Source organism: Octopus sinensis, linkage group LG4 (genome assembly GCF_006345805.1).
Source record: "Octopus sinensis linkage group LG4, ASM634580v1, whole genome shotgun sequence".
NCBI classification, from domain to species: Eukaryota; Metazoa; Mollusca; class Cephalopoda; order Octopoda; family Octopodidae; genus Octopus; species Octopus sinensis.
Window position 1 is genome coordinate 39,836,640 of NC_043000.1, and position 13,758 is coordinate 39,850,397.

The window sequence follows — 13,758 nt, forward strand, 5'->3', positions numbered from 1 at the left end:
ACTCCAGCATAGGTGACAAAATCCTCATCTTATTTTACTAAATTCAAACACTCCTATACAATACCGTCTTCTGGGTTATAAGTAAATTCTGAAATTGCGTTTGCTATGCCGTCTAGCGAGAACGAACCTGAAATATTTTTGAACTTCAACATTAATTTCCAGCAACTGTTGGTATTGTTGTTGTTGTTGTAATTGCTGCTGTAACTGTTGCTCATGTTGCAACTGCATCACAGAGGCTAATAATTCTTCCATGTTAACTAATTTTTTTTTGATTTTGTATCAAAAGCAAATGTTAATGTCCGACGTAAGATTCGAATAAACTCGACACCACTTTTATATCCTTCTATCTGTTGGATATACAGATTCCATGAGGCGGAGATAGACACAACTGTTTTCGCATGGCGTACTTCAGAATACTTCACTAAGCACAACACTCCAATAAATACAAACTCCCAGCGATCTCTATGACTTCCACGAACTCCCAACAACTTCTCATCTCAGCCAATACGCTACTCTTCATAAGAGTTCGGCTAGTTCTTTCTTCCAGTCCCACAGGGACGACTCTCGCCACAACAATTATCCTAATAATGTTGTAATTAATCCTACTAAATGTTTTTTTAGTGTTTCATCTTTTATAGTCTTATATCACATTTCTGATAAAAGTGAGATACAACTCACACATGATACTGTGGAAGCTATTTTACAATTTCTGCTACCTGCACCTTTACAGATACTGTAAGAATTTCTAATTCTAATTTATATTTACAGACATTTCATCATGCACTGCATTGAGAAAACATCCTTTTATGGAATTGTTATGTACATTGATGGCAAATGAAATACAATTGTTTTCAACTACTAAACACAAGTTAATAAAATTACTTTATTGACTCATCCAATACCAGAGGTAACTTTATCTCTTTCAGTGGATGCTTCTGAAGTGGGATTTGATGGTCTTACAGCAATCTATTCATAACTCGTGGCAATCACCACTGTCATTCTTTTCAAAGCATTTGCAACCAGCTGAAACTAAATATAATGCTTTTGGTCATGAAAGTATTTAGTAGTTAAAACACTTTCTTTCAGAAGAGTTGAACACTTTCATCATTTGCTTGTTGGATGAAAATTGTCATATATACTTAATCGTAAACCAATGGCTTTTAACAATAAGATTAATTTGAAAATGATAATAGAGTCCAAAGGAAGATAAGAGTAATCTACTGTTTTCAAATTGTCATTGGTTTTATTGCTGGAAGTTTGAAAATGGAGCATGACTACTTCAAGTGAAAATGTAAGGCTGAAAATCATTGTTAAAGGTGTTTTGTTTATGCATTGCACTGGAAGCTATTTTACAATTTCTGCTACCTGCACCTTTACAGATACTGTAAGAATTTCTAATTCTAATTTATATTTACAGACATTTCATCATGCACTGCATTGAGAAAACATCCTTTTATGGAATTGTTATGTACATTGATGGCAAATGAAATACAATTGTTTTCAACTACTAAACACAAGTTATATAAAATTACTTTATTGACTCATCCAATACCAGAGGTAACTTTATCTCTTTCAGTGGATGCTTCTGAAGTGGGATTTGATGGTCTTACAGCAATCTATTCATAACTCGTGGCAATCACCACTGTCATTCTTTTCAAAGCATTTGCAACCAGCTGAAACTAAATATAATGCTTTTGGTCATGAAAGTATTTAGTAGTTAAAACACTTTCTTTCAGAAGAGTTGAACACTTTCATCATTTGCTTGTTGGATGAAAATTTGTCATATATACTTAATCGTAAACCAATGGCTTTTAACAATAAGATTAATTTGAAAATGATAATAGAGTCCAAAGGAAGATAAGAGTAATCTACTGTTTTCAAATTGTCATTGGTTTTATTGCTGGAAGTTTGAAAATGGAGCATGACTACTTCAAGTGAAAATGTAAGGCTGAAAATCATTGTTAAAGGTGTTTTGTTTATGCATTGCACAGTAAGTTACAAAGGATCTTGGGAATAATTTCTATAACTGATAGAATCATCAACACTGTATCTAAAATAATATAACAGTATGTATATTGTATCTGGGTTTAATTTAGGTTTGTGTTTTACTATTTGTAAAGCTTCCATAATTAATTTTCTCATTTTTTAATGGAATTCTATATAATAAGGTACTGTCAGCCAGTGTGGTTTTATTCAATTTTATTTAGTATACTGTATTATAATGAGTTGTGGTGGCTCCTTCTAAATGTATGGTTAACTAATGAGGAAGTGTTGTACTTGTATCTAATGTAACAGTTTATATATATATATATATACATGTCAATTTATTCAAAGAGTTTATCACTCTCAAAGATTTTCAGATAGTTTCAGCCAAGACAGGGATTATCAGGAGAGAACTCCGTTTAACTCTGCAAAGGAAATTATGACTTCATAGAGGAGAATTCATGCAATAGCCTGGTGGAAAATAAAGACACAAGCCAAACAAGAATATACCTGGTTCTAGGATATTGTTATAACAAGAAATCAAGTACTTTCCATTAAGGACTACAACCAAGTTATTACACAATATGAAGGGCTTATTAGGAAATAATTCTCTGGAAGAGTTGTTCATAAAGCAATTATTGTTATTTCTTTTGCCATTAAATGTACAAGCCATCCTGGCATCTTTGTGCCAGAATGGACTGTACATAGTATAGGCAAGTTTAAGACATTAAGTAAAATAGGTACAATAGGCAGGGACTGATAATATAGAAAGAGAGAGAGCATTCATGAGGTGTGGAGGGAAATTAGACTTGGATATACAATTGTATATGGTAATTCAGTTAAATCTGCTAATCATGTGTAATATCTTCCACAGAAACATGACATAGCCTACACATGCAGTTGTATCTTAGGATTACAAGAGCGTCACTGTCTCTCTTATTCACCAGGTGCTTTGTGGCAATCTCTTGTTCCTGGATTGCAAACGCATAGCCTTCAGAGTGTGATGTAGTGGTCTTGTGTCCAATAGAGGCTGCACTTCGTGTTAATTCTACTGTCTTCTTCAAGCTTCCACGCAACATACCCATGCATGGTCTTTTTTTGTATGCTGAATGCATTCCATCTGGGTTTTCTCTAAGGTAAGAGAGCTCAGCTATTTTGGGGTTGATTAGTAGATCATCAGGAATGTATGTATGTATGTAAGTATGTGTGCCTTGGCATGTGGCTTTATGGTTAGGGTAATACACTCATGGTCATAAGATAGTTGTTTTGATTGCTGAACTCTGTGGTGTGTTCTTGAGCAAAAGACTTTATTTCATATTGCTCCTGTTCACTCAGTTGCAAAAATGAGTAACCCTGCTACAGAGCAGTTTCCTGTCCAAAGGGGCAATATATACACTGCAGAATCCAGGAAACCTACTTTTATGAGTCTATGATACAAGAAGGGCCTTTGATCCTTTTTGGTGCATGTACGTCACTGGTGGTGGTAGTAAGGACTTGTTTCCAATTATTTAGTACATTTCAGTCCTGGGGGCGTCATTTGTGCTGTAGGGGATGATGGGCTTTCTAATGGCTAATAAGCCCAATTCTTTCTCTAAATCATTGGATTGTAGGAGCTGGTTAGGGGTTGGGTTGTTCTGTTCTTCCTAAGCCATTGTTCCATTCTGATGTTCATTATTTGGTTTTCTTCTAACAGGATATTACTGCATTGGTTAAATTACATCAAAGACCAATTGAAGGAAACTCTGAAGAGTACTGGTACAGACCAAAATTCCTGGGAAATGGCGTCCAACCAGCACACTGTATGTATGTTTTTATCTTTCAATTACTTCAGTTATTAGACTATGGTCATGCTGGGGCACTGCTTAGAAGAATTTTTTGTCAAATGAATCGGCCACAGTACTTTGATTTTAAGCTTGGTATTTATTCTATTGATCTCTTTTGCTGAACTAGTAAGCTATGAGGATGTAAATGCACCAACGCCAGTTGTCAAGCAGTGGTGGGGGACTAACACAGACACATACACATATATGTATGTATACAAGGGGTTTCTTTCATTTTATGCCTACCAAATTCACTCACAAGGCTTTGGTTGGCCTGATGCCATAGTAAAAGACATTTGCCCAAGATGCTACACAGTGGAACTGAACCTTGAACCGTGTGTTTGGGAAGCAAGCTCCTTACCACAAACTTCTTACTACATATGTACAGTTTATTTGTAAACATCAACATCCCACAGAAGCAAATGCTGCTATTTGAAAGCATTGCACATAGGACACTGTTGATTTAGTCATCAGGAAAAATTGTACCTTATTTCAAGAACTTATATTCTATAGCTCAACTGATTACTAGCCTTAGCTGATTATTTCCCTATTCACTGTTTATCATTTTTTTATGCAATTCCAACGGTTTGCCTTCTCAGCTGTAGCTTGGACATCTTTTATAATAGTATTAGTCTTACAAGGAGGCAAGCATAGTGACCATAGCCATTGTCTCAGCCCTACAGCATGGCATCTAAGTCAAGTGTCTTCTACTAAACAGAAGTGGATTTGGTAGATGGAAACTGAAAGAAGCCCATCATATATTATATGTGTATGTTTTTGGATGTGATGGATGCAAATAAGCATCATCATACAAACACAGTCTCCAGTTTTCTGTGAAAAAAAAATGTCTAGTGATGGGAAAATATTACCTTGTGTGGAAACAAATTGGACTAGTAACAGGAAGGATATCTAACAATTGAAAATTTGTCTCAGTAAAGTTCTACCTGTCTCATGTAAGCACAGAAAGGTGGACTTTAAAATGATGAACCACTTCAATTGGATTGTGGGCTGTCTTCTACCAGCATCCTCAAATTCTTCAAGAGGTTATTCTTCCAAGTTTGAGTAGCATCAATATTTATCCTCATGGGGAATCATTGACTCAGCAAGATTAACTGTCTTCTCTTCCTCACACCAGATAATTGTGTCTGGTTTCTTTCACATCCAAGCCTTCCACAAAACTATGTTGGCTTTCAACAACATGGGAAAAAATAAAGCAAAATTATGATGACAAGACAGGTGTTGGTATGGGTCCAAAGTGGCAGCTGGAAACTGGTGTGGTTGATGGAAGGTATTGAGGAGTGCTACGGCTGTTGTTGTTTAATTCCATGTTAATCCTGATTCAGTAGAACCATGACTGAATTTATTCCAAATATGATCCTCATGGTTTTCAGATGTATCATAAGACTACAATAGCCAATAATGTGTCTTTCACATTTTTTTAAGACAGTAGGGCATGGCTTGATGGAAATGAAGGAGGGGAGTCTTAGGCCTAATTCATCTCTGAAAGAGTAGAACAAAATCTGTAGAGGAAACTAGTATTGGTGTGTGAGTGAGACCTAGGTCAATTCTGAATAAGCAGGTCTATGATCAAACACATTCTAACTATGATCATCCCATTTGTGTTTTCAGGCATTGTAAACATAGGATTACAATATCTAGTCTACCTTTTATTATTTTTAAAATAGTAAGGCATGCTTTGAGGATAATTTGGCTGCTATTCTGAGCAGGTTGGCTAACTACATAGAGGCTCCAGTCTACGAAGACAAGTTTACTTTTTGTAATTTTAGTTACTTACTTTTTAAAAACATTTCATTGTAAGTCTGGAATTATTTTCTCTATGCCAACCAGTTAGAGCATAAATTCACATGTCTAGTAGTGTGCAAGACATTGTTATATGATACCTTTAGTATATATAAGCTCCTGTATCTTGAGGTGACTACTAGTAATGACTCTGATACTGATCTGGAGACTGATGAATAATAAGGATATAGGTGTAGATGTGGCTGTATGGTTGAGAATCTCACTTCCTAACCATGTAGTATGACCACCACCACTCATATTTGGTCACTCAACCTGATAGAAACAGCAGTCACATGCTATGAAAAAGCAGTGATACAGTGGATAATATGGTCAAAGAAATATATATATATGAGAAAAAGAAAATGGAGATTGGGAGGTTAATAATTGTTTATTATTAACAAATCAATCATCATCTCTTACAACTGTTTCAATTAATACTCAGTGAATTAAGTATTAAATTCATATGACCTGAGCATAATAACTTCAGGGGGTAAAATATACACTTGGATGTTTTATATATGTGTTTATGAATTCATTATAGCAGACTGAATAATACTGTTTACGATTTGTATTTTTATATGTTTGGACGAGGGGTTTGCAGGTTGAGCAATAACAGAGCAATAAGCGAATAAACTAAAAAGAGATGATAGAGGAAATTTTAATATAAATAAGGTAAGAATGTAATATATGTTTATAAGCTATAAATGAAGTTAAGAAAACTTACTCGTGTGTGTGTGTGCGTGTATATATATTTATATATACATGCCATGATAGATCATTAGCCACTACACACATTTTTTTCTCCTTGTTTTTTCTGTGTCCCTTTCTGTAGAAGGGCGTAGACTTGAAATGTAAAAGACTTTTTCTATTCCTGAGCGTTATACTAATACATCTGTTTGTTTTGTAGACCACCTATCTTCGTCTTTTTTGTTAACTCTCCCTATATATATATATATATATATGTGGTCAAGTGGTTAGGGTGTTGCACTCACAATTGTGTGATCCTGCGTTTGATTCCCAGAATGGGTGGTACATTTTGCTCTTAAGCAAAACACTTCATTTCACATTGCTCTAGTCCACTCAGCTGTAAATAGGTAACCCTACAATAGAATAGTCTTCCGATCAGAGGGAATGTTGGCCTGCTTGCCTGGTCAGCGGGGTGGTATCAATCAAAGGCTAAAACAATGTGAAGTGCATTGTGACCAACAACGTCTGGTAGTCTGATCAATACTGTGATATATACATATGTAGGAAGAAGCTTTTTATTGTAACACACGTGTGTATGTGAAGGCACATAACTCAGTGGTTAGAGTGTTGGGCTCAAAATCATGAGGTAATGGGTTTGATTCCTGGATTAGGCTATGTTGTGTTCTTGAGCAAGACACTTTATTTCATATTGCTCCAGTTCTTTCAGCTGTAGAAATGAGTTACAATGTCACTGGTGCCAAGCTGTTTTGGCTTTTGCTTTTCCCTTTAAAAACATCAGTGGCATGGAGATGGAAGGCTGGTATGCATGGGCAACTACTGGTCTTCCATAAATAAGCTTACTTGTACTTGTACCTTGGAGGGGAACTTTCTAGGTGCAAACCTATGGTCATTCATGACTGATGGGGGTCTTTTATATATGAGCTCCAATTGATGAAGTTACCTGTGAAAGAGGTCGACCCAGGAAGATGTAGGATTAACTGGTGAGAAAGGATTTTCAGATGCTGGGCCACACTGAAGAAATGGCAAAGGATAGGAGTTACTGTACTTGAGAAGACACATTAAGCTAAGTAATTGTGGTCATCCATACATATAGGCTTGTGCTTTACAAGTGCCAGTGCCATATAAAATGTACCCATGCTGGTGGCACATAAAACACACCTAGCACACTGTGAAGTGGTTGGCATTAGGAAGGGCATCCAACCATAGAAACCATGCCACAACAGACCACTGGAGTCTGGACAGCTCCCCAGCCCCTGTCAAATTGCCCAACTCATACCAGCATGGAAAGTGGACATGATGATATAAGAAGATGAAATGACAAAGGAAAAAATGATTATGTTATGAACTTCATTAGCTTACAGCTGTTTTTGCTATAAGATGTGGAGGACTTATTGTCGAGTGCCTGAATAACACCTTATTTCATCAGAGCCTCAACTATGAAGATAAGGTGTTCATAATATAATCCTTTTTTCATGCATCATCTCTTTTTCTTATTGCTCATATTTGTGTTACGACAAAAGAAATATAGAATATAGAGAGTATATTAATAGAGGCAGGCAACACAGTGTAGATGCTGTAGTCAACATTGAGTACCCAGTTTGGAAGATGACATTGATATAGTTCTGATTTTTGAAAAATATATTCATTTGTATTTCCTTACCTAAATTTTAGGTCCAAGTTTGGTTAATTATTAAAAAAATATTGACAAATATCCTTTTATTTTTACTTGTTTCAGTGACTATACTGTTATAGCTTGGAGGATCATGATAAGCAAGAAGGGGCTAAGAACTGATCCCTGGTGGGCACCTGCTTGTACACTAAGCCCCTTGCTATATTCATTGGTGACTCTCACATTAATAACAGCATCCCTGTACATGGCTCATACAACTCACACTAACCACTTATCTATCCCTAGCTTTCACACTGCCCATCAGATAAGGAAGTGGGGAGCCTGTTAAAGGTTTTTTATGTCAACAAACACCAAATAGAGAGGTTTATTTTTGACCAAGTACTTCTGCATTTGCTTCACCAGTAATATAGCATTGATGGTACTTCTACCTGGCACAAATCCAAACTGCATCTCATCTAGGCTAACTCTTCCTAATTATAAAAACACATACAACAGGCTTTTTTTTAGTTATTGTCTACCAAATTCACTTATAAGGTTTTGGTCAGCTCACAGCTGCAGTAGAAGACACTTGCCAAAGGTAGCATGCAGTGGGACTGAATCCCAGAACCATATGATTGGAATGCAAACTTCTTACCACACAGTCCTATTTTTTTCTTTTTTAATCATTCTATACATAGAACTTATTCTTTCTTTTTAGTGGGTGACTAGGTAAGTATGACAGTACTTACTAGCTGTTGAAAGAGTGAAGAAACAAACCAAACAATAACAATCTGCTTTCCCCTGAAACCCCAGAATTAGTCAGCCCATATATTTTTATAAGCTAAGTTTTTATTAGCACAATGTTCAGATGTTCAAGAATCGGTAATATCAAATTAATTAAGTACAACCAAATTAATGTTTATTGAACCACAACTGAAAAACAGAACCAAAATCTTTCAAAAATAACTCTTGATCTGTAATGGAAATCTTTAATGAATTTTGAAAGCATTCGAGGAATAAATTTCATTCAATACAATGTACATTTTTAAATGTTTTATTTATGTTTTATTGTTTTACCACCAACTTCAAGAGTTAAGACACAGAAGGTATACACACACATATATATACATGGAAATTATGAGCACACACATACACACACCATGTGTGTGTATGCATATATATATATATATATATATATATATATATATATATATATATATATAATATATATCATTATATGTGTATGTGTGTGTGTGGTGTGTGTATGTAGGAATGAATATGGATGCATGCATACATGTGTTTATTCGCATATTTTGTATGGAAGCAGCATTGGTTCGCTTGCCACAGAAACAAATTCTACACACTTTATCAGTTAATTAAAATGTGAAGAGATCAGAAAAGGCCTATTTTGAGCCTAGATTTTTTTTTTGAGCAAGTTAAATCATTTTATATATATTTCATATATATGTAGTTGCTATTCTGCATTACACCAAGGAATTTGGAACTGTGTTTTTTTTTCTCTCTACTTGAACTCAACCCATGCAATAATTTGAGATGCTTAGGTTCTTTGCATGGTGTTAGCAAGATTTCCGTCGTCTGTGTACGTATCTCTTGTCAATTCTCGCTCATGATGCCATTTTCAATGAATGAATATGAAAAAAAAAATTTTAATGTGGATGCGTGAGTTAGGAATGAAGAAGAATAAAGTGTGTGTGTGAGAGTTGGAATCAATGATTTCAAATGATTTTTATGATATCAATCATATACAAAATGGATGGGGTGGGGAGAATAAAAAGAACTATTCAGAAGAAAGTCTATCAAATGTGTGTGTGTATATAAATATCAGAAAAAAATAAGAAAAAAAGATTACAACTGAGAAGTAGGAGGGAAACTCATTTCAATAATGATTCATATACAAGTTTAAAACCTATATGAATTTGAAGAACAATCACTACTGAATTTATTAAATCATCAGTTCCAAGGAGCTCCAATTAAAAATATTATATATAATAATAATAATAATAATAATAATAATAATAATAATCCTTTTTACTAAAAGCATGAGGCCTATAATTTGGGGGATGGGTATAGTTGATGATATCGACCCCAGTTTTTTACTGGTACTTAATTTATCAACCCCGAGAGGATGAAAGGCAAAGTCAACATCAGTGAAATTTGAACTCAGAATGGAGCAATGGGTGAAATATTGCTAAGCATTTCATCCATTATGCTAACAATTCTGCCAGCTCACCACCTTAATAATAATAATAATTGCAGTACATTCATACTTAGCATGAAACCAAATATTTTTAGAGGAAGATATGTGGTGTTGAGATGTTCAAGTATTTCCAAATATCATTAGGCACAAGTGAAGTAACCCATTTGGAGTTTGAAATCAAACCATGGATTTAGCACTGTACCACAATAATTACAAAACCATTTTAAAAATATAAAACAAAAGAAAATACGATAAAAATAAAAATGATTAGTTTGAAGAGTTGCCTTTCCCTCCAATATATATATGTTTTTTTTTTTCAGAAGACTCTTTCATAACAAAATCTGCTTTCAAAACAGTGTTAGTGTCCAGGAAATTTGTTCAGATGAGCAGTTTTATGGAACTGCACTAGTATGGCATTAATAATGGTGCTATGGCTGTTTGGGTTTGGGAATGAAGATGAAAGAAATATGTATGGTTCATGTTAGATAGGAACAGAAAAAGCCTTTGATAAAATGGCTGATTTTATGAAAAGTATTGATAAAACGACTAGCAAACTGACTTTATCACTTTTCATTCTAAATCATGTATTGAGATCAGGAAAACATCCTTCAAAGTCACTAATATTACAATAAACCAGAGGAAAGAATCCATCAACAGTACTCAAGTTTGAAACCACTGAAGAAATCTCTAAAACCTATGTTCTTTTTTTCTTTTTTTTTTTATTAGATAATTCAATATAAAAGATGATTTTGTAAAATTTATGAGTTAGAAATTTTCTTGATTATAAGATGTCTCCCCATTGGTTCTTAGGCATAAACAATTTGTCCTTGGTAGTCAAAAGCTCCTGCAACCCTGCACACTACACTATTTATTAGTCATGTCATCCTATCAGATTTTTAGCGATTGATACAAAAAAAAAATAAAAATAAAAATAAAATTTTAAAAAATCACAATCTTTGAGACAAATTCTATAATGTGAATTTGATTGAAATTTTACCCTGAAAAAGATATGCCAAGAAGGCAACTTAGCATTAGAAAGACTAACACACCTGTTGTTCTCCAAGAAAGTAATGAAACATACTTGTGGAGAAATTTAAACTTATATTTCACAAGATTTAGATGAGGTGGTTATCTATTTTTCAAATGACAGGTGAGAAAGTTTGAATTTGACCATTTGAATATAAAATGGGTAGAATGTTTTGGCTGAATATGGCTGGTTTAAATGCTAAAGGGTTTATAATTCAAGCAATTTCACATCAGGTTAGACATAGAGAACAGAAAGTAAAATAACACAATAGAAAAGCAGTTAATGAGCTTTACTGGTGGTAAGTGATGTGCTGGAATGAACACCAAGTCTATTCTAAATATACTTTTAATAAGACACACTGGACCATTCATTTGATGAAGTGAAGCAACTTTCAAGTAACAATTTAAACCCACAAAAGCTGAAAGTTTGATGGATCAACAATTGTTACAAGAAGAGAATTTCATAAAGAAAGAAATAGTTAAAGGGTGAGTATGGACAGTGATCATAATCAGTCCAGCACTGAACCCCATTGCTCATACAGACAGATAGGATTCATGTGGTAGATGCCCGGTCAGAAAACGATTTACAGCTCTATGTCTGCAGGAAAAGAGGGTCGAGAAGCGTTTGAGAGGGTGCAGATTTGGTCTGAATACTTGAAGAGAGTTCATTCTGATACAGGACAAGGGGGTGGTGAGAAACCAGGTGATATGTCAGGCTGGGCGTGTGTCAACAAACATACATATATACTCTCGTACATTCGTACACATATGTGTATGTGTGTGTGTGTGTACACATGTGTGCATATATTTGTTTAACATCCACTTTTCCATGCTTGCATGGGTCAGACTATATATATATATATATATATGTATGCATGTGGGTGTGTGTACATGTATGATGAGAAAATATACTCAAGCATGTCTGTGTACATTATATATATATATATATACATACATGCATATACACACGTGTATACATATAAATGCACATTATATATATATATACATGCATATATGTATATACACACATAAAACCATGTGTACAAATATTATATATATATATTATATATATATACACACACAAACACTTGCACATATTCATAGACACATACACATAAATGTGTTCATATAGAGGTCCACATACATATGTACATATACATGTGCATATATAAGTATCCACATATACATGCATTCATATAATACACACCTATATATGTATACATAAACACATATATATATGTGCACATATACACATATATGTAGATAGGTATTTATATACATATTCATACAACTATACATAAACACATACATTCATGCACACACACATGTATATACATACATATATATACATATACATACATATATGTATATACATACATACATACATACATATAATATATACATACATATAATGTATATATACATACATATAATGTATATATACATACATATAATGTATATATATATATATATATATATATACATACATATAATATACATACATATAATACATATATATATATATATATATTATATATATATATATATATATATGTATATATATGTGTATATATATATATATGTATCAAAATAAGCAACAGGATACCTTCTCTTGATATCCTGTTGCTTCATTTGATTTTATTCATTTTACTTTGAGTTATACGGATAATACTGCATTGACTTGGTGCTTCAACTTAAGTACCTAATTCAACTGAATCTCAAGTATATATATAATATACATACACACACATGTATACATATATGCATGCATATATATACATAAGCATATATACAAACATATACATATATATGCACACAACTGACAAAGGCATGCGCATACACACACACATGCATACTATAAATATAAAAGATCTTTGGACACGTAGCCGTGTTTTTCGATCTGATATAGAAGTCCCTGCCGAAGTTACATGAGAATCTAGGAAGGTGGAATCTGCAGTCGACTGTAAACATACCACACAAGAACTTTAAAGGGTTTTAAAGGATAAGGAATTGCAGCTTTGGAGCAGAGAATATAGGGTCGATCACTCCTGAGAGCTGCCTGCATTCTCACGTCAGTTGCATGGTTGTACACTAAATTGTTTGTCAAAACAGATGGGATCAGAAATGTGAAAGTGTCTCAGACCATTTGCACTTTTTAATAGGGGTATATAAACATATCCTGCCAATGTTGGGTGTAAGTGAAGCTCTAACGTGCCAACCCCTTATCAATAATAGCTGCTCACTGACATGAGTACAACACAAGCCATTAAAAGGAAACACTGCTTCCATATCCTAGTCACAAACACTGCAGAAATATGGTTAGATAGGAGTGGGGCTTGTACCTAGTTAAGATAAAAGTGCAATATTTTCTTTTAACAGATGAGAGGTTATATATCTAATTTTTTCATGGTGGTCTCTCAAATTCAAGAAAGACGGTTCTGCAATTTCTTGCTGAACAACCTGTACAGATGACTTGTTTATAGTGATCAATTGTTTGCGCTACACGTAAGCTCATCCGCTCCATCAAATTGATATTGCCTGTACATGTGCACAATGTGCTACATGTTATGTGTCAAAGTGATTGTAGAACAATG

The 13,758-nt window shown here is 34.1% G+C and overlaps 1 long non-coding RNA gene across 1 annotated transcript; it reads left to right on the forward strand.

Moving 5' to 3' along the window:
- Positions 1-3,672: 3,672 nt before the first annotated feature.
- Positions 3,673-8,929, forward strand: LOC118762937. The gene is made up of 3 exons (XR_004998689.1): positions 3,673-3,782; positions 6,205-6,275; positions 8,639-8,929. It is a non-coding gene; the product is annotated as an uncharacterized LOC118762937 (long non-coding RNA).
- The last annotated feature ends 4,829 nt before the right edge of the window (positions 8,930-13,758 follow it).